Source organism: Pleurodeles waltl, chromosome 2_1 (assembly GCF_031143425.1).
Source record: "Pleurodeles waltl isolate 20211129_DDA chromosome 2_1, aPleWal1.hap1.20221129, whole genome shotgun sequence".
Taxonomy (NCBI): domain Eukaryota; kingdom Metazoa; phylum Chordata; class Amphibia; order Caudata; family Salamandridae; genus Pleurodeles; species Pleurodeles waltl.
This window is the reverse complement of record NC_090438.1, coordinates 206,734,260-206,756,532: the sequence shown is the minus strand read 5'-3', so window position 1 is coordinate 206,756,532 and position 22,273 is coordinate 206,734,260.

The following is a 22,273-nucleotide window of genomic DNA, read 5'->3' as shown; positions in this document are numbered from 1 at the left end:
CAACCCCTTGTGAGCTCGACAGCCCAAGGGGACTCCCAGGCACCACTTTGAATTTGAAATCCAGCCTTCTTTTCCAAGTGGCCCATCAAGGTGTCCCTGTGCCTGTGCCAAGAACTTTTCCAACGCTGCTCCCGCCAGAACCGGGAGCTGCTCGAGGCTCTCTAGCTGGCACGAGGTGCCCACCGACCATTGCGACCACCCTGCAAAAGGAGAGACTGGTAACTTAACTGTGCGATTTTTAATGCATTTTTAAAAGTGACTGCCTATTGATTCCTATTGTGCGTAATTACGCACAGAAAGACTAACTTTATTAAAACTCCAAAAAGTCATAACTCAAAAAGTACTTAACGTATTCTAAAGATCTTGGTCTTCAAAATTATATAAAAAGCTGAAGTATTTTGATAAATTCTGGTCTTGAGTTATTCATTGAGTGTGTGTGGTACATGATTGGATTTGTGAGTACAGCAAATACTTAGCACACATCCTGGATTAGCCTAACTGCTCAACCAGCTACCTTAAAAATTAGAGCATTAAGTGGTCTGATTTTTACCCCTGAAAACTAACATGTGGTTGTCCAGACCCTCTGAATAGTGTTCTTGGTTTTGTACACTGCATAGAGGGCCAGCCTCCAACAATGAAGCCAGAGCCTGAAAAGATCTCTGTTGGTCAGACATGTCACTATGAATGCCTTCCAGGAAAGCATTTGTGTGCTGAAGTTGGCTTACCAACCCCTGGGTGGCATTCACCCCACAGAGATATTCCTCAGGAGGTCAATAGCCTCCTTACTCAGGGCAGCAGAGTGAACAGGGGCTGTGGCTGAGGTGCCTGTGGCAAAGGAGACTCCCACCCTCTTGGGTGAGCAGGCATGGCCAAGTGGGTGGGGAGCAGCAGAGAGGTTGGCGATAGAACTGGGGGTGGCAGACAAGGATGGTACAGGAGCAGGTCCTGATGGGTCTGCCACCACTAGGGAGCTTCCACTGGACGTAGAATCTTATGATGACAAGGTTAATCATGTGTCCTCCGTGGCACTTCCCTCACCCTCTGGGCAACTGGGTCCCTCCGGGTCGACAGTGTCATGACTGAAGGTACCGTGGCCAGATACTTGACCACTTGGTTGAACCCTGTCTCCTTTGCTTGCCTGGGATGATGCTGCAAATACAAAGAGGAAAAGGGCCACCAACCGGTCCGGATCACACTTGAACAATAGCTGTGATTAGCTAACATTACCAGGATGTCAAGTAGGCCCAAGCAACAAACTACATCAAAGTGGCTCCTATATGTACCGTACCATATGCATGCATGCAGATAAACTGTCAACAGTTGCCTACAGGAAAATCAGGATCTCAGACAACTCCAATTGCATGGGTGAAGTTGTACAGTCACAGTAACCATTGAACAAGTAGGAGATGACGTCATCACCTTCAATCCTTCACTTCAGGGAGCATACCTCAGTTACCGGTTGTCGTACAATAGTAGGGTAATGTCAAGTTCATTCCCACAGATCTCACACAAGGTCATGCAGACACATTAACAGAGCAACAAGAAATGATGCTCCAAAATCCTGCCATGTTGCTGGCAGCAGTACAGTAGCCTGAAGAAGGCAACATGGAAATACTCATGTCACGCTGGAAACATACAACAATGCACATGTCACCATGTGTAATTTGTCCTAACGGAGCCATGAAGGTAGTACTAATGTTGCTGGGATATACTACACATTTGGCATGGAAATTTACACTGCAGACAAAATGTGTAAATTGTTAGGGAGATATGTCTCTAAAATCCACAAAACAATGAATTAACTAGCCCTAGGGAAATTATCACTACTATGTGGAACCCCTCACAATAATATACTCTAATTGCATCCGTAGTAGCCATTAGTCCTTTGTACATTGGAGAGGCCCAGGGATTTGCAAGTACTTGCAAAAGGCCCTCAACAAGTTTCCCAATGGGAAGCTTCATCACTGCCTCCATGTTGGTCCTGCACACCCAGATGTCAGTGGATGAATGGTGGTACATAACATGATCCCAACATAACTGCAAGTCACTCCATAATGCATGCTAACAGTCAGGTAATAAACCCCTATTGCATACGTCTAATTCCAAACACAGGTTGGCATGCACATATATGTGAGGGAATACAGAAATCATCACATGAACACAAGTAGACCATGCATGAAACAGCAGTGTACAAATTGTGTCAAAAAACAAAGGAACACATGCGAACTTGTTAACACAAGGAATGTTGTCAACAGTGATGGCACATAAATGGTACATTACCCACTTTCCAAGGGAAAGTTTTGATCTGTAGCTGCACCCAAAGAACAATGTATGCTGTCACATGGATGATGGCCACCTTCACATGGCAGACAATAGTGAGGCACCAGCACTCGTCACACACTGAGAACACATGGCCTCTGGGGGGGCAGATGCCAATTTTCTCACTTGACCAGACATGTGGCTGAGGACATTGATCCATCACGTCTTCTTCTTTGGGCTGTAATACTGAGGAGTAGTGGTATGTTGCTTAGAATTTAGACCCACTACAACAACAAACATTACTTGATTGATCAATGTACACAGCCATGTGTTGTCCCTGGTGAGCATTTGTTTTGTGAATTGTACTCAGTTATGTCCTAGGTCCCTGGGCTTGTCACATAGGTTCTCATTATCCTAATGAGACCACTGAATTTGGGTGGTAGAATCACTTGTACTGCAGGGGACTGACTCTGAACCCACACCAGATGACACCTGTCGGCCTAATCTGGGTTTTCTTCTGGCTAACTAGCAGTGCCTCATCTCCACCCAAGAGCGGAAATGATTGGGCAACCCAGAGCATGACACAAATGGCACCTCAGTGAAATCATGGTCACCCAGATCTCCTCAGTTTTTCTCAGTTACATTAATCTCACATATGCAAGGACAATCAGAGGCAGAGTATAGTTCAATAAGGCTTTATTGAAGTCACTGCATCTTAGATAATAAAGCATGTATTGCAATAACTAGGATGATGAACCACAGCAAGATTAAAATTGTGACAAGGAGAGTGAAACATAAAAATAACTCTACCATATTGTCACTAAGATTGTTAAGAAAAGTTTCTATCTAGGCTATGTTAGAGCACAGCATGTTAAGCTCTAAATCTGCCCTTCAGGTTACCCTGGGAAGACATCATCCTTCATACCTGAGCAAAAGGCCTGTAGTCTACATAAGCAGCCGCAGCGAAGCACTCAGCAATCAGCATACAGTTGTGGTCATCTGTCTGGAATCTCCCTCTAACGTACATGGGTCAAAGTAGTGTTTTTATAATAAAACAGCTGATTTTCCAAGAAAGGATCCCCACGTAAGAGTGTATATGTTTCTTTGAACATTGGAGACAAAGCCACTTCCAAGTACCACTTTCGCTGACAACCTATCTTACTGCAGCCTTGAGAAAAGCACAGAGTGAAAGAAATGTCTTGTTTAAGAACACAGTGCTGATCTAGGTGAAGAACAGCTAGATAGAGAATATAAAACAAGTCTGCAAATGTGGCTATTGTTAAAATAATATAACAAAGCTGAATAAAATATATCTAGGTTAAAGTGCACAGCGGCAGGCCTAGTTTTGCTAAAATAACATGTATAAAACTATAACTAAAATGGCTACACAACATCCTCCCATTGCCGGTTCAAAGGTGGTTCAAGGCCTAATTATGTATAAAAGCTACTAAAATTCACCCTAAGGCATATATATGGGAATGTCAATAATGACAAGTTAAAAGACACTTGTGCATGTGTTAAAAGGACAATTTCAAATGTTAATTGTGGAGTCAAGGAAAGGACGAATTTCAAAAGTCAGAGTCATTTTTAAATTCACCAATTGAATCTGGGACAATTGAAGACAGGAAATCTTCAATTTTGGCAGGTGGGTAAAGTAGGAAGCTCATTGCCAAGGAAAACCAAGGAGCATTCGTGTACCACAACATGAGCTCCAGCCAAGGCAGCAGCATTCTGTGGTGTGCCCAACAGTGAGTTTACAGCTGAATGATCCACAAAGGGCTACTAATAAATAGCTTCCCGTAGCAAACACACCCTCAACAAACCATTGTCTGGTAATTAGCCCTCAGCGAGAACATCAACAGATCAGTGTCCAATGAAAGCAAGCGCTGTGTAGAAAGACAACATTTTCAGTGCATATTCAAACAAGCACCAGACGCACCGAAAAACGAGCTGCGAACAATGCAAAACCGGTTTGAATGACAGAGATCAGTCACACTCCAATTGCTCCAGGAATGATGTTCCAAAGTACTGCATCATGCATTCATGACATAGCTGTGCTGGTGGAAGCGCTTTCAGTCATCCTTGTTGCAACGGGACAGCCATTGTGCAGAAAAAGTATCAATGGCAAGATGCCACCTATTATAGCCAAAGTTATTGGAAATCCCCAGAAAATACTGGAGAATATTGAGTGGATGGCTGAAAGTATTAAGCCAAATATAGAGGAGAAGGTGTGAATGAAACCAGAACCAACAGCCTTAAAGAAATTTGTGATTCAAGTAGTGCTGGGCACATTAAATATCCATCCCACGAGTTCACCAAAGTGTCTTGGAAAGTTAGTACTGAGGCGCATAGGTCTTGCATGCAGATATAAGTGCCACATGTTTTTAAAACAATAAAGCCTTGAGTCTGCTCAACTTGTCAAAATTCCAATTTGCAGTAACAATATGGGGCCAAATCTCAGCTACTTCCCTCTGTTGTGTAGGAGGAAAAAGTACGCTCCCTCAGCATGTAAACATTTTGGATACCGAAACGACATAAACTATTCCGGCTCGCATCCCACAACAGCTCTTACTATTGAAGAGAACATAGCTGCCATTTGAGAGCACCTGGAACCCAGGTCTTGTCAAGGGGACTGGGACTCCCTTCAGATAACAAGCCAAGGTTGCTGCCGAAATGTTACACGCCCGTGCAAGGACAGCCGTTTACAAACCATTGAATGGCTGACAGAAATCTTGCATTCGCTATAGCTAAGAAAGGCCTTTTCATGCCCCTAAGACATTTGTACGAGAAGGGTAGCTCCCACACCTCATGGATGTAACTATCTCCTAGCCTTTCATATTTGCCCACTGAAATGTGTTTTAAGCAGGACGTGAATTGAAGTGTTGAAATAGGCAGATTAATGACCCCCTGTTTTAACCACTCAGCAGATGGTATTTCAGCTGCAGTAAAAGGCAACTTTTCTAATTCCTCAATATTTAAAAAGACATAAGTCACTTCTTTCTTAGCCATTAGTTGTTGTTGTTGCGTTAAATTAAATGTGGAAAATATATCCCTTGCACTAACATGTTACCAGGGAACGAGACCTGCCTTCAGTGTTTTTAGTGTCCAACCTAACTGCATAATGGACCTTAGTTGACTCTGTCCATGGTGTAAAGAGGACATGTCACTTTGTATTATGTCTATTGCAGAAGAAACAAAGTTGTTTAAGGTGTATATTCGATCGGACAGGGTATTCATTCCATTATCTATAACAGCTAATGCCTTCTGTAAGTTTTCCTGATCTATTTGCCTTAACCGGGTAGCAGCTTCTTGTTGAGAAAGCTTCCAAATTTCATTATAGACTGCATATAACAAGAGCTTTCTGTGATGTTTTCTGGGGCCTAACAGGAAATCCTGAAAGTGTTATTAGACAGGCGACTGAGGTGTTCTCTAACAATGAGGAACTCTTCAACCATTGCTGGCATAGTTTCCCTACACTGTGTGTTGTTACTATACCCGCATGTTCAGATGACACATAGCGAGGGTCAGGCCTACTTGTTCTAAAACTTCCCGTGGAGTTTACAAAACGTCTATGACACCCATTGGTATCTATTGGCCACAATAACCACCCACCAGGAAGTGAAAGTGAAGCATTAAACATGCTATTTTGGACCCATTCATTGAGCTGGTCTTCAGTTCAATTTATATACTTTTGCCATTTGTAAAGTTTTGCAGGGGCAGGAATACTAGGCACATTCAAATCCCTAATTTTTGCTAAGCCTAAACAGTTTGTCAGTTGTACAGTTTCCTTTAAAAATATCATTTGAACAGGTATCAGGCATGCTGTAAATAAAGCTTTCTTTCCCCTTATTTGCCATTTTCTGGTTCCCCACACACTTTTTAAGTCAATCAACTTCAACCAATATTCATAGCCTTCTATAGCCAACCGGGAAACAAGGGAATCCGAATAGATGGATTTTATATCTGTCAACATTATGGGGGTGATTCTAACTCTGTCGGGCGGCGGTGGCCGCCTCGTGGCCAAAATTCCGCGGCCCCCATTCTGACAGTCCCGCCGGCCCAGCGGGAATGAGGCCGCAACACAGGAGCCGGCTCCGAATGGAGCCGGCTGTGTTGCGGCGGTGCGACAGGTGCTGTTGCACCCGTCGCTCTTTTCACTGTCTGCCATGCAGACAGTGAAAAGCAGGCCGGGGCCCTGTTAGGGGGCCCCTGCACTGCCCATGCCAGTGGCATGGGCAGTGCAGGGGCCCCCAGGGGCCCCAGGACACCCGTTACCGCCAGCCTCTTCCTGGCGGTGAAAACCGCCAGAAACAGGCTGGCGGTACGGGGGTCAGAATCCCCAGGGCAGCGCTGCTTGCAGCGCTGCCCTGGCGTATTCTCCCAGCCAGGGCAAAAAGGGCGGATGACCGCCGGGCCCGGCAAACCGACCGCGGCTTTACCGCCGCGGTCGGAATGGGGATTGAAGCACCGCCAGCCTGTTGGAGGTGCTTCCGTCATTCGTGGCCCTGGCGGTCCAAGACCGCCAGGGTCAGAATGACCCCCTATATGTACATTTTCCATAAATGGCATTTTGTGCCCAGAAAAATATGTACATTTTTCAGAATATGTGTTAGAACTCCATTGGGGTGGAGTTGGACAATGCTCCCAATGTGTGTAATTAAAAATAGTCTTTGGGGGTACTTGCTCTGTGAATGAAATGGTGTCCATAATAATTATAGCAAAACATGTCACCATAATTTTCTTTGGATTGATAAACATCCTCACTTTCAAGTACACTAAAATACTGCAACTCAGTCATCATAGAATCAACTGTTTTCACATCGCAGTCATCAGAAACAGCTCGGGTATTATTACATCATTCATAGAAAGTTTAAACACATATGGTATTTGAATGACCTCCGTCAGGCCCTATATATCAAATGTGACTTTATCCCAAACAATCCCACCAGGAATTGGTATAGTGTAAATGTTCACAAAAGACAAGTCTCTGCAGACCTTGTGAGAAGAAAAATGGGGTTTTAGGACCTCATCCATCAGTTCGACTGTTGATCTTTCAGGAAGGTAGTGACCATGTATTAATAGAAAGAAAGCAATAACAAAGCCAATCCAAAGGAGGAAAGCTAATATAGTCAAAGAAAGCCACAGATAGTTCCATGGGAAAATAAAATAATTTATTTTAAGACAATTTATCAGTTTACGTTTTTTTTTGCAGTTCAGTTGTAGATGAGGCAAATGAGTCCAAAAAGTTATCATTGATGTCGGCAAAGTATCCAGAAGCAGTTTGTGCAAAAACTGGAGCCGTATTTGAAGGAGGAGAACTGGTAGGAGTCTCCTGTGGCGGTTCACTATAAATGACGCCTTCCATTTGTGTAGAAGTTGAATCAAATTGATCATCAATTTCCGTGTTGCTTGTTGTAATAGATGTTAGTGGAACTAATGCAAGATCATTTTCCACACTCCCCAGAGAGGTGTCAGTGTTGCTGCTCAAATCTTGCAGAGGGACATCTTGTCAGGAATAAGGCTGTGCCCGGTCCAGGTCCCGCCCGAAACTACCCTGCGCGTATTTGCGGCGCTTCATGCACACCACTTGTCATCCCTTCCTGTTCTAAAAGTGGTCATCAGCTTTGTCTGCCCTGTGGTAAAGCTCATGTAGCTGCAGGGTCAGGACATTGGTGGACAAGATGCACTTATCAGTGCTATTCTATGAAGGGACTACAATTCCCAGGTTTTTAGAGGCAGTGGCCATCTTGGGGTGTGGCAGGCCTATAAAGCCCAGCCACACCCAAGCACCTTGCTCACTATTTTGAAGACTTTGATGCAGTCAGACCTCGTGGGGGTTCCTCTGAAAAAGAGGAAATTTCCTGCATGCCAGATTGACAGCAAGTGGAAGTATCCTTGTTTCCATGGTGAATTCAGATACGAGTGGGCTGTACTCATAGCGGTAAGGTCTTGATGAGCCCAATCTTGAAGGAAGTTGTTTCTTCCAAACGTACAGCGCCCCTTAGCACAACGAGCAAAGCGTTTCCAGTTCTAAGAGTAAAGTGGCCTTGGCTCGACGATCAAAGCGCTTCGGATCACAGGAGTAAAGCGCCCATTAGCACAACGAGCAAAGCGCTTCAGGCCACACGGGTAAAGCGCCCTTGGCACAACAATCAAAGCGTTTCAGTCCACATGAGTAATGCACCCTTGACACAACAATCAAAGCGATTTAGTCCACATGAGTAAAGTGCCCTTGGCACGACAATCAAAGCGTTTCAGTCCACATGAGTAAAGCACCCTTGGCACAACAATCAAAGCACTTCAGTCCACATGAGTAAAGCGCCATTGGCACGACAATCAGAGTGTTTCAGTCCACATGAGTAAAGCGCCCTTGGTACGACAATCAAAGCGTTTCAGGCTACATGAGTAAAGCGATCTGGGCACGAGTATCAAAACGCTTCAGGCCACATGAGTAAAGTGCCACTTGGCATAACAAGCGTAGCGCTTCAGACAAAAGCAAGTAGAAGCGCTCTCTGGTATAATGAACAAAGTGTTTCATGTATGATGATTAAAGCGCTTCATGAACAACAAGCAAGGCGCTTCTGCCCAATGAACAAAACGCTTCAAGTTCAATGAGTAAACTTTCAGGCCTAAGTAGTAAATGTGAAAACGTTTCAGAGATAAGCAAATTATAGTTTCATTGTTTTTTGGGAAGCATAATATGTGAGGCACATATTTAAGTCTTTGAGAATTTCTAGGCTGAGATCACACGTTTATCTTATGAATGCATAATTGTTACATGATTGATATTTAGAATATGGTCATAGTCCAAAGCCCTTGCCATCTCTAGGTTTAGAGGTTGCAGTTTGTTCTTGTTCCATGATTCAAAGAAGGGGCTACGCCCAATTCATAAAGGGTCTCAATCTGATATCACGGAGAAGCCTTTATTCAAGAGTCTATTGGTGAGTTACATTGTTATGAATGAATATATGCATATTTGTTCTAACCGTTTCTTTTCAGATCTCTCTCCCTGCAGTTCCCCACCCTAATTCCCTTCCCCCCGCCTGGCTTCATCATAACTCTTTGCTATAATAGCCTTCTGAGTTGGTGACGCCGGGAGGTGGGCCTTTTGTTCAGCAGCGTACAGATCCTGAGGAAAGGAAACTGTGACAGAATAGTGAGCCCACAAGTTTATACTTTCCTCTTGGTCTGTACGTGAGCTGTGCAAAATGGCCACCTTAGACACCCTTATGCAAGTAGTTACTCAAATGCAAAGGGATTTAACAGACTCAAGAAATGTTACAGACGATTTAGTTAACAAAGTAACCCAGTTACAGAGTAAGGTGGATGGTTCTGAATTTGAGTCTTGTGCTACGCTTTCCATACCTACTAACATAGCTGTGAACGCGCCAACACAAATTCCTCTAGCTGCACCAGAAAGGTGTTCTGGGGACCCCAATAAGGTTCAGGTTTTTCTCACACAGGTGGAATTACATTTTACCTTTCGTCCCAGTGCCTTTCCGGACGCACAATCTAGAATTGCATTCCTTATATCATATCTGAAAAGTGATGATGCAACTTGGGCAGTGCCATTAGTCCGATTAGAGAGTCCCCTTTTGCATAATTGGCGTCGTTTTGTAGAAGAATTTGTAAAAGTATTTGACAGGTGCCCAATAACTATGTCTGCAGACAAAGAGTTACTAGAACTATGTCAAGGAAACAAAGACTTGATAACTTATTTATCACAATTCAACCGGTTAGTAGTGGAAAGCGCTTGGCCAGAGGAAAAAAGGTCAGCAGTATTTTATCAAGGGCTAAAAGACAAGCTGAAAGATGTATTGGCCCAAGTTGAACCCCAACCAGAAACCTGTACTGATTTAATTAATCTAACCCTGCGGATAGATCATAGACTCTCAGAGAGAAAAGGAGTAAGGAAAAAACGGGAAAAACCCAACTGGCGAATGGAAAGGTCGAGACACCTTCAGTTGTCCTCAGATCCTATTATAGAACCGATGAATATCGGAACTATTCGCCCATCATTGACCAAAGAGGAGAAAGACATGCAACGAAGAAATGGACAGTGTCTGTATTGTGGAAAAAAGGGTCATTTTGTAAAGGAATGTCAAAAGAAAACCAAAGGTAAAATTGATCCACCATTTGTGACAAAGAAAAAGATAGCGATTGGCTTGGAAAATTCACAGGAAAAACTAAAGTGCCCAAGAAAAAACGAAGGGGACCTCTTGGGCAAATTGACAATCCCTTAAGTGTGTTCTTGCACAAATCGCTATGTCAAACATTTTTGAATTTTAGTACAACTGACTGTACAGGGAAAAAGACATAGGGGGTCATTACAACATTGGCGGTAAAAGCCGCTTACTGCCGTGCAGAAGACCGCCAACACACCGCCGCGGCCGCGGAATTCCGCCACACCTATTATGACCCACATCTCGGAATCCACCAAAATTCAGACACCCACACAAGTCTGCCACACCAAAGGTCAGTGATAAACTGGCGAAAACAAAACCTCCACAGTCACGCCAACAGAAATACGCCCACACTATCACGACACACGAATCCATGCAGCGGTCTTTCAACCGCGGTATTCCATTGGCGGTACACACCGCCGCGCTCAAAATAAACACACTCTTACAAAACACAGCCACATTGGACAATTTGAAATACACACACCTGATACACATACACACACCACTTCCACACACCCAATACAATATAAAACACACACCTACATCACCCACAAGCCCCTACGACCACAATTCACGGACGAAGGCCTGAGAGAGACACTACCATAAACAAACTAGCATCCACATGCACACAACACCATCACCCACACAACTTCCACGCACCTCACACAACACACCAATACATATCACCACAGTTATCACCACACACACCACCCCACACATCACCTACACCACCCCATGGCACGGCAAAGACAGCCCAGGTTCTCTGAGGAGGAGCTCAGGGTCATGGTGGAGGAAATCGTCCGGGTAGATCAACAGCTATTTGAATCCCAGGTGCAGCACACCTCAATTGCAAGGAAGATGGAGCTATGGCAAAGAATAGTCGACAGGGTCAATTCAGGGGACAACACCCAAGAAATCGGGAGGACATCAGGAAAAGGTGGAACGACCTACTGGGGAAAGTGCGTTCCGTGGTCTCAAGACACCACCAGGCGGTTCAGCGGACTGGCGGCGGACCCCCACCTCCCCACCCACAACTAACAACATGGGAGGAGCAGGTCTTGGCGATTCTGCATCCTGAGGGCCTCGCAGGAGTTGGTGGAGGAATGGACTCTGGTAAGTCAAATCTTAACTATTACATCCCCCACCCTACCTGCATGCCATCACATACCCCCACACTCCCCCTCACCCCTATCACTCCAACTCCTCACAAATGTACCAATATCACAAACCCCACATCCCAACACCACGCCCTGCATGCAACAACAACGCATGGACACCCATCACTAAAGCATGCCCACTGCACATACCCATACACCCCCCTAAACCATCATCACAAGCTCACACACAGGAATGCCAGCACTGGGGTACACGGTCACCCACCCATTGCACCCCATGCCACACACAGATGCAATAATCATGCCTTTCCACCCCTGCAGGACCACAACCCAATGTCACCAGACAGGAGGGTCCAGACATGTCCACTCCACCCACAGAAGAGGCCCACAGTGATGACAGCACCTCTCTCCAACTGGATCGAGATGACCAGCCCGGACCATCGGGGGCCTCGGGACAGTCGGTTCCCCTCACACAGGCACAGGCCACCACAGACCTTCCCCCCTCAGAAGATACCAGCACAGCACCCACCCGGCGGGCCCATACCTCCGTCCCCAGGACACGTCAATCAGCTGTGTGTCCACCACTACAGGGAACCCAGGATAATCCACCACCCCAACAACAACAGGGACCTGGGGGCAGTGGCAGTGGGCACACGGTCCAGGGGACGGAGGCACAGGAACACAGGGGAACTGGGAGGGCTGCTGTGTGACAGGGGGCGGACAGGCCAAGGGAACCCACTCTCCACGAGGCCCTCTCCTCCATCATGGGAGCCTACCACCACTCCCAGGAGACGATGGCAACGGTACTGGCCAAGTTTCAGGAGACCCAGCGGATGCAGGAGGAACAGTATTTGGGGTTCAGGGAGGAACTCAGAACCATTAGCTCCACCCTGGGCACCATCGTAAGGGTGCTAAAGGAAGTATTCAACACCAGGAGGGACACTGTGGCACTACAAGGGTCCCCTGACACTAGCATGGACGATGAAATGCCCACCACCTCTGCCGGCGCCAGTGGACAGGAGGCACCCCCACAGGACCACCACACCAGCACCCCACCCCCTGCAGACGGACAACCACCCGCAACGGTCCCGGAGATCCAGGAACAAGACAGAGCACGATGCCAAGCCCCCGCCAAGAAATGAGACCACCCTGATTGTCATCCCACTGTCCCACTTTGTCACCCTGTCCATATTGAAACTGCCCCAGCTCCACTTCCTATGCCCATATGGGCAATGCACCTGTGAGACTAATAGACTGGACTCTGCCATGGACACTCCTCCGCCATCACCCCTCACCATTTAACTTCCCCCTCCAATATTTTGTATTTAAATAAACACACCTAAAGCACCAAAAAATCTGGAGTCTGTCTGTGATTTCGAAATAGTGTATTTGCAATTACAGTGACAACATGTTCTTGAAATAGTAATGTCCACATATCTATGTCACACAGCTCTAGTCCATGAGGAATCTAAGCAGATGAGACACGTTGGGACCCACACCTGCGAAACCGTAAGGGAAAGTGACAACTCAGTGACCATACACTGGGTGAAAACGACAGACAGGATAGAGGTAGAAGTGTAAAAGTACATGTAGTAGGCAGGAATGTATTCTCACCTGTGTTTCACTGGAAATATTTCTAGATCACTGAGTCCCTGTTCGGCATGTCTTCTTCCTCTGCTTCATCCTCATCACTGTCCACAGGCTCCACAGCTGCCACAACACTGCCATCTGGACCATCCTCCTGCAGAAAAGGCACCTGGCGTCGCAAAGCCAAGTTGTGAAGCATACAGCAGGCCACGATGATCTGGCACACCTTCTTTGGTGAGTAGAATAGGGATCCACCTGTCATATGCAGACACCTGAACCTGGCCTTCAGGAGGCCGAAGGTTTATTCGATCACCCTCCTAGTTCGCCCATGGGCCTCATTGTAGCGTTCCTCTGCCCTGGTCCTGGGATTCCTCACTGGGGTCAGTAGCCATGACAGGTTGGGGTACCCAGAGTCACCTGCAAATGGCGAGGGACAACTGTTAGACACACACTAACCTGTAGGGATAACCCCAGACAACCATTCCCACTGTCTTGCTTCCAGTGGCTCACCTAATAGCCACACACGGTGCCTCTGGAGTTGACCCATCACATAAGGGATGCTGCTATTCCGCAGGATGTAGGCGTCATGCACTGAGCCAGGGAACATGGCATTCACATGGGAGATGTACTGGTCTGCCAAACATACCATCTGTACATTCATGGAATGATAACTCTTACGGTTTCTGTACACCTGTGCACTCCTGTGGGGAGGGACCAAAGCCACATGTGTCCCATCAATTGCACCTATGATGTTGGGGATATGTCCAAGGGCATAGAAGTCACCTTTCACTGTTGGCAAATCCTCCACCTGAGGGAAAACGATGTAGCTCCGCATGTGTTTCAGAAGGGCAGACAACACTCTGGACAATACGTTGGAAAACATAGGCTGGGACATCCCTGATGCTATGGCCACTGTTGTTTGAAAAGGCCCACTTGCAAGGAAATGGCGTACTGATAGCACCTGCACTTGAGGGGGGATTCCTGTGGGATGGCGGATTGCTGACATCAGGTCTGGCTCCAACTGGGTACACAGTTCCTGGATTGTGGCACGGTCAAACCTGCAGGTGATTATCAAATGTCGCTCCTCCATTGTCGACAGGTCCACCAGCGGTCGGTACACCAGAGGATTCCGTCATCTCTTCACATGTCCTAGTGGACGGTGCCTAGCAAGGACAACAGCGACCACAGAGTCAATCAACTCAGAGGTACGTACCTACGGTTTACACAGAACACCAATCTTACACAAAATGTGGCCTGTATGTGTGTTGAGACTAGGCCTAGGTATGTGTGACGCAGTTGGAAATTAGGCCATGTGGGCCCCTGAAATGGCGGCTGCCTGACCTCTGAAGTGGGACAATGGGATGTGAGGTAACTGCGCTGGCGTTGTACACCGTCGCGGTAGGCGGTCGAAGACCGCAGCGCAATGCTGCATTGGTTAACATTGGACCCTATGGGTCCCAGTAGCCAATGACGATGTACGGCGGCGGTGATGGTACGCACCACCGCGGACGTGACCGCCGCGGACGTGACCGCCATTTTCTATCTGTATAATCACTCGATACCTGATCTTCGACAGGAGAGGACCTACACTGCAAGTGCTGCTGTGACCTCGGTCTGGAAGAGACAATGGCTCGTGCGTCTGGGGAAAGGGCCCCTGCCTTCACATCGGAGGAGTTGGAGAAGCTCGTCGATGGGGTCCTCCCCCAGAACACGCTACTCTACGGTTCTCCAGACCAACAGGTAAGTACACAGGGAGCATGTCGTATGGGCTATGCCTGTGTGGAGAGGGTTGGTTGTAAGAAGGAAGGGGGCAGAGTTCTGCATGCATGAAAGACGGTGGGTGCATGTGCCACATGGCAAGGGTAGGGATGGGGGCCACTCACTTTGACGGCGCAGTTGGTAATGACTTCTCTTCTTCTCCTGTACATTTCATGTAGGTCAGCGCCCACCAGAAGAAGGATATTTGGCGTGCCATCGCCAAGGACGTCCGGACCCTGGGGGTCCACCACAGACGGAGCACACACTGCCGGAAAAGATGGGAGGACATTCGCCTCTGGAGCAAGAAGACGGCGGAGGCTCAGCTGAGGATGGCCTCCCAACGTGGGACGGGTCCCCGTCGAACCATGACCCCCCTGATGTTCAGGATCCTGGCGGTGGCCAACCCGGAGTTGGATGGGCGCTTGAGGGCATCACAGCAGACACAAGGGGGTGAGTGCACTCTCATTCAGCTGACTTTGCGCGCAGTGGAGGTGTCTGGGTGGGGGAGGAGGGAGGAGGGCTGTGGGTTTCCCTAGGCCAGGGCGAGTTCCGAAGGCTAGGCCCCTCCATAAGGCATGGCCCTGTGGCCCCCGCCCCACCTCTGTAGAGTGGCAAGTACAGCTATTCATGCACCTGTGTCATCTATGTGTGCAGATGTCGTCCATAGCCTTGTAGGCCATTTCCCATGAATTGCACTGTAGAGCCCAAGAGCGCGACATAGTGCAGGGGGCTTCTGTGTCTGTCTTGTCCACCAACGGTAGCGGTAATCCATGCACTCAACATGTCTTTCTTCTGTTCCCCCCCACCCTTTTTTGTGGTTTCCCTGTTCTTGTGTGCATTAGCATCATCAGGCGGAGGAGCAGTGGCACCGGAGCACGAGGGAGCTGCATCCCACATGGCCATGGAGGGCCACACTACGGACTCAGAATTCACCAGTGGGACGGAGGGCGAGGGGAGCACCACGGCGGGGACAGGAGCTGAGACCAGCGACACAGACTTGTCCTCTGATGGAAGCTCCCTTGTGGTGGCGGCAACATCTGTGCCCCCCGCATCTACAGGTACAGCCACCACCCCCCCTACCAGCACGGCCCTCCCAGCAGCCCCTCAGCCTTCGCCCCGTGCCCGCTCACCCAGGAGGGTGGGCATCACCTTCGCCCCAGGCACCTCAGGCCCTGCCCCAGTCACCCCTGCTGCCCTCAGTGAGGAGGCCATTGACCTCCTCAGGTCCCTCACTGTTGGGCAGTCTACCATTTTGAATGCCATCCAGGGTGTAGAAAGGCAGTTGCAACAAACAAATGCATTCCTGGAGGGCATTCATTCTGGTCAGGCGGCCCTTCACCGAGCCTTTCAATCTCTGGCCTCAGCACTGATGGCAGCCATTGTCCCTGTGTCTAGCCTCCCCCCTCCAACTTCCTCCACCCAGACCCAATCCCCTCTACCTCTGCCTATCCCAAGCACACCATCAGACCAGCCTGCACACACCTCACCACACAAGGGAAGCTCAGGCAAACATAAGCACCACACATCCCACAGGCACTCACGCAGGCATCACACACATACAGACACACCAACATCCACTGCCTCCACTGTGTCCCCCTCGTCGTCGTCTCCCTCCTCCCTCCCAGTTTCGTCTACACTCACACCTGCATGCACTACCTCTACAGCGACTACGTCCCTCACCAGCACACCCCGCTCACGTGCAGTCACCACCCCCACTACCATACACACGTCCCCTGTGTCCTCTCCCAGTGTGTCTGTGACGCCCCCTCCGAAGATACACAAACGCAGGCACACACCCACCCAACAGTCATCCACCTTACGACAGCCTCCAGCACATGCACCTGCACCCAAAGTCACCAAACGTACACCTCCTACTACCACCACCTCTTCCTCCATTCCCAAACCCCCTCCAGCTACCCATCCCTGTGTGTCCAAAAAACTTTTCCTGTCCAGCCTTGACCTATTTCCCACCCCCCGTCCAACTCCCAAGGTGGGGAAGGGCCACAAGAAACCCGGCAAGTCTGGGAGGAGAAGCACGGTGGAGAAGACCGCCATCATCCCCGCTGCCCAGGAGGCCACCACCAGCCCCATCCTCGCTGCCCAGGAGGCCACCGCCAGCCCCATCCTCGCCGGCCAGGAGGCCACCGCCAGCCCCATCCTCGCTGCACAGGAGGCCACCGCCAGCCCCATCCTCGCCGGCCAGGAAGCCACCGCCAGCCCCATCCTCGCTGCACAGGAGGCCACCGCCAGCCCCATCCTCGCCGGCCAGGAGGCCACCGCCAGCCCCATCCTCGCTGCCCAGGAGGGCCCCGCCAGCCACAGCCCAGCTGCCCAGGAGGGCCCCGCCAGCCACAGCCCAGCTGCCCAGGAGGGCCCCGCCAGCCACAGCCCAGCTGCCCAGAAGGGCCCCACCAGCCACAGCCCAGCTGCCCAATGAAGGACCGCCAACTCAAGCACCGCTGAACAGGGCACCGCCAACTCAAGCACCGCTGAACAGGGCACCGCCAAATCAAGCACCGCTAGCCCATGAGGGGCAGGGGCACTGACGCAACTGGGACCGTCACGGGGTGCGTGATGCACTCTGGGCACCAGTCCCCCTCCAGAACCAGTGGAGACATGCATCCACTCCATCTGTCCTTCACAGGATGAAGCACTCTGGGCACCGGTCCACCTCCAGAACCAGTGGAGACATGCATCCACTCCGTCTGTCCTTCACACGATGAAGCACTCTGGGCACCAGTCCCCCTCCAGAACCAGTGGAGACTGTTATCCACTTGAGAGACTGTGGCTTTGCACTCCCCAGGATAATGCAGTGGGCAAGCCACCCACTTGAGAGACTTGAGAGACTGTGGCTTTGCACTCCCCAGGATTGAACAGTGGGTAACCCACCCACTGTATAGACTTGAGAGACTGTGGCTTTGCACTCCCCAGAATTGAACAGTGGGCAAACCACCCAATGTATAGACTCGAGAGACTGTGGCTTTGCACTCCCCAGGATTGAACAGTGGGCAAACCACCCACTGTATGGACTTGAGAGACTGTGGCTTTGCACTCCCCAGGATACATCAATGGGCATGGAGCCCCTCGTGGATCTGGCGTCGTGCACTCATCCGGCTGAAGTGCCCCCCATTCCCTTCCCCCTGAGGTGCCTGTTGTATTTCTATCTGATGCCTCTGCAGTGTTCTCTCTGTTTTGATCTGGTATCGAGTGTGGGCCTCGCCCATGCATTTTGGGCCCAGTGGTCCACAGACTATGAATGGTGCAATACCTGGACTACTATTCTTGGTGTATATTTTGTTAATGGTGTATATATGTATATTTTTGCGTACTGCATTTTAATATATTACAATGGTTACACTCATTTCCTTTTGTCTTTGCATTCTTCCGGGGGGGTTGGGGGGTGTTACTATAATGTATAGATACATATTAGTGTGTGTGTTGTAGTGGGTGAGGGTGGGGGTGTTGCGTGTGTGTGTCCCTGTTTTTTGCCTCCCCCCTCCCCTGTGTCGTAGGTGCAGTACTCACCGTGGTCTTCGCCGCAGGCGTTGGTGCTCCTGGTACAGGAGCAGGAAGACTATCGCAGGTAGGATTTGGAGTTCCGGGTCCATGGTGTCCTCCTTCCTCGTGGAGTGTGTAGAGGTGAGCGTTTTCCCTTCCAAATTCCTGTTTCCGCCGTGTTTTTATCCATGGTGAATCCGCCCCGAAAATGGTGGCGGATTGGCCTGTCATGATAGTGTGGGCGGTACATTGTCCTCCGCCTGTCTGTTGGCGGTGACTGCCGCGCTGTTTGTTTGTACCGCCGTGGCGGTCGGAGTGTTAAAGTGGCTGTCTGTGTTGGCGGTTTCCGCCACGGTCGTAATTCCAATTTTTTTACCGCCGGCCTGTTGGCGGTCTTACCGCCGCTTTAACACCGTCCGCCAGGGTTGTAATGACCATCATAATGTACAAGTTCTAATTGATTCAGGGGCAACAGGAGATTTTGTGGACCAACAGACTGCACTAGATTTACATATACCCAGTGTCAAGAAAAAGGTTCCTGAAGTTGTTTATGCAGTTGATGGTAGTGAATTGGCAGGAGGCCCCATTACTAAACAAACCTCACGGATACAAATGATTTGCAAAGATGATGAGAATGTAAGATAATTTGCTTCGATATAATCCAAGCACCCCAATATGGTTTTATTTTAGGAATGCCGTGGTTAATGTTTCACAATCCATGCATAGACTAACGCAACCAGGTTTTGCGTTTTTCTTCTTCTTGTTAAAAAAAGTGTCTTCAACCAAGACGAGACAAAGAAGGAAATCTTCAACAATCTATTGTTACTGCAGTCGAGAAGGAAATTGAGCTGCCACCACAGTATTCAGAATATACTGAAGTTTTCTGTGAAAAGAAAGAGAGCTCCTTACCACCTCACAGGCCGTACGACTGTCAGATCGACCTTGTACCAGGCGCCAATGTACCAAATTGTAGAATCTATGCATTATCAGAGAAAGATAATCAAGTCCTACGAGAATACCTTGATCAATGCTTAGCCAACGAGCTAATTCGGCCATCACGATCTCCAGCGGCTTCTCTGCTGTTTTTCGTCACCAAAGCTAATGGCGAATTGAGACCTTGTATTGACTTAGAGAGATAAACAAGATCACTGGTAAAAATAAATATCCACTACCTCTCATACCAGTCTTATTAGACCAGGTGAAATCTGCCGTTATTTACACCAAACTTGATTTACGAGGTGCTTATTACCTAGTTCGAATTCGAGAGGGAGATGAATGGAAAACAGCTTTTAAGACTCGTTATGGTCTCTTTGAGTATCTAGTGATGCAGTTTGGTCTATGTAATGCTCTAGCAGCTTTCCAATATTTCCTAAACGATGTTCTGAGAGAATACATCAATATCTTTGTCATCGTTTATATTGACGATATATTGATCTATTCAAACTCTGAAGAAATACATGAAGAACATGTAAAAAAGGTATTACAAACTCTACGAAACCATGATTTGTTTTGCAAGTTAAGTAAATGCAAATTCCATACCAAAGAAGTTGAATTTTTGGGAGTCATTTTAACACCTGACGGCATGCAAATGACTGAAAGAAAAATTCAAGCAGTATCAGAATGGCCCACACCAAAATCAGTATGTGACATCCAATGTTTTTGGGGTTTTGCAAATTTTTATCGAAGCATCATCCATTATTTCTCCCAAAGGGTGGCACTAATTACCAAATTGTTAAGGAAAAAAGCCATCTTCAACTGGTCCCAAGAGACAGAGGAAACATTTCAAGACTTACAAAAGGCTTTTACTTCAGCTCCCATTCTAGCTCATCCCAATGTGGAGGAAGCATTCATTGTGGAAGCCGATGCATCAGAGGTCGCTGTTGGGGCCATCCTATCCCAACGTCACCGAGAAACTAGACAACTGCACCCCATAGCATATGTGTCAAGAAAACAGAATGAAGCAGAATAAAATTACACCATAGCAGAAAAAGAATTACAATTCGCAATGCTTTCAAGGAATGGAGACCTTATTTATTGGGAGCAAAACACACCATAACTGTGTACTCTGATCATAGAAACTTACAATTTATGAGCTCTGCTAGACTACTAACTCCCAGGCAACTGAGATGGATGCTATTCTTTGCAGAATTTGATTTCATAGTGACTTTTAGACCACGAGTAGATAATTGTAAGGCCGACGCATTGTCTAGGATAGATTCTTCGATCACACATACTGAACAAAAACCCATGCCTATTATAACGCCTTCAAAAGTGTTGTGTTTAATAGCAGCCGAGAAGTTCTTTGATCTTATTCGTAATCATTTTCACATCACCAAGTGGCAAGAGTGGCTACAGCAAGACACCAAAAGGTCCATTCAACAAGGCCTATCTCCACACGAATCTTGAGTATTCATGCCCACTGAGGAGTTAAAAGAGACAGCTTTTTATTGGCTGCATAGTCATCCTCTGGCAGGTCATCCAGATCCTAAAAAACACTAGAACTCATGAAAAGGTATTTTTGGCAGCCTACATTTGTTCATGACTTAAAACAAATACTACAATCATGTGAAGTATGTGCAAGATGCAAAAGCAAACATAGCAAGCCCAAAGGTCTATTGATAGCTCTACCCATTCCCAATCATCCATGGGAACATATCTCTATGGATTTTATTACTGGTCTTCCTCAAGTAAAGCAATTTACAACCATTTTAGTGGTGTTGGATAGTCTTACCAAATGTGCTCATTTAATTGCCTGGAAAGGTCTCCCAACCTCTGACACCTTAGCAACTATTATCTTAGAAAACATTTTTCACCTTCATGGACTTCCAAGAGTCATCCTCTCTGATAGACGAACACAATTTTCTGCACATTTTTGGCAGCAATGGTGCAAGGCTTTACGAATTGATTCTACTTAATCCACTAGTTATCATCCACAAACGGATCGTCAAACAGAGAGATTAAACCAAACTCTAAAGCAATACTTACGATGTTATGCAACAAAGTCTCCTAAAACATGGCTGGATCTTTTGTGGCTTGCAGAACTGGCTTATAACAACTCTCACCACTCTTCAATAAACTCAACTCCTTTCTATGGTTTATATGGGCGTCATCCGCACATTTTGCCAGTTACGTTACCTGTTTCTACTCAAACCACTCCAGCAGTCATGGACATGTTAACACACATGAAAAAGGTACATTTACAATTGCAAACAAATCTACACCAAGCAAAGACAAAATATAAAATGCAATATGACAAAAAAACACCAGCCTGGTCCTCAGTATACAGACAAAGATAGAGTTTGGTTATCCATGAAAAACCTTGTATTCAAATATACAAATATGTTTCATCCAAAATTCATAGGGCCCTATGAAGTTCTGCGACAAGTGAACCCAGTAACATATAAACAAAATTTGCCATTGTCCTTGGAAATTCATCCGGTGTTTCACACTTCAATTCTTAAACCTGCTTCGCACTCAAGTGTCACACAACCTGCTCCTCTATTAGTCCAAGGTCATTGGGAGTATGAGGTGCGATCGATCTTAGACTCCAGATATCGTGGGTCTTCCCTTTGGTATTTAGGCCCATATTTATACTTTTTGACGCACAACTGCGCCAACGCAGTTGTGCGTCAAAAATGTTACCGACGGCTAACGCCATTCCAAAGGGCCATGCGGGTGCCTTATTTATTGAATGACGTTAGCCGGCGCAGCGGACTGGTGTGCGTCAAAAAAAATGACTCACACCAGGCTGCGCCGGCGTAGGGGAAAATGGGGCTTGGGCGTCAAAAAATGGGGCAAGTCAGGTCTGAGGCAAAATTCAGGACTCAACCCGATTTGCGCCATTTGTTTTGACGCCCAACCCCCATTGAAATT